We start from the raw sequence: 936 nt of genomic DNA, 5'->3' as shown, positions 1-936 counted from the left end.
GATTATTCTTTTCACTTCCTTTTTAATGCTTTTTTCTTCCACCCTTGTTTCCAAGTGTTTCTTTACTTTCACCATTTCAGCATAAAATCGTTTCCACATCATTTTTGTAGCTTTGCACAACATCATTCACTTGTGTTATCTTCTCAGTATCACTGCTCTGATCTATCAGACTGCTTACTTGCCTAATTGTCTCTGTATCATTTTTGAACTCTTCCATAATACTCTCGTGGTTGACTACTGTACTTGCTATTTCACTAATTTTCCTCCTAAGTGTACCCACTTCAACTGTTTGCTCATCTATGGCTGTGTCTTTCTTGTTGACTTCCTTTCCTAATCTTTCTATTTCTTCCTTTTGCAATTGCATCTGTTTCTTAATTTCATCAATCTCATATTGAAAAGCCGTCTCTAACCCGTGTACTCTTTCAACCAGTTTATTGTGAGTCTCCATTTCAACCAGTTCTTGGTAGATATCATCATCCTGCTTTCTACCTTTATCTCTTTTCTTTTCCAGATTTGCTTTACTAAAGTATGTGGTTATTTTGCAGTGCTAAAAGCGCATATAGTACTTACATTCCCTGGGGAAGATTGTAGAATAACGTTCACCTGATTGTGCACATTCTTGCGCTGCTTGTTTACTTTTCTGTTTGACCAAATCTTACTTAAAACTTCTTCTTTTTCATATTAGAACACCATTTATTCTAACCTTGTACAGAGCTTGACTCATATAAAGATACTTATTTAGGTAATGCTTCTAGCCAAGTTGGCCAGGTATAGGGCGGTGTCGACGTGCGTCTGCTCTCTCTCGGTGCCTCGGTGTGTGTGTGTGTGTGTGTGCAGATCCCCATTACCTTTCTCTCTCTCTCTCTCTCTCTCTCTCTCTCTCTCTCTCTCTCTCTCTCTCTCTCTCTCTCTCTCTCGTGTGTGTGTGTGTGTGTG

This window comes from Coenobita brevimanus, chromosome 84 (assembly GCF_032717465.1).
Source record: "Coenobita brevimanus isolate Jiangsu-jjx chromosome 84, ASM3271746v2, whole genome shotgun sequence".
Lineage (NCBI taxonomy): Eukaryota > Metazoa > Arthropoda > Malacostraca > Decapoda > Coenobitidae > Coenobita > Coenobita brevimanus.
The sequence above is the reverse complement of the archived record's forward strand: the minus strand, read 5'-3'. Positions refer to the sequence as shown.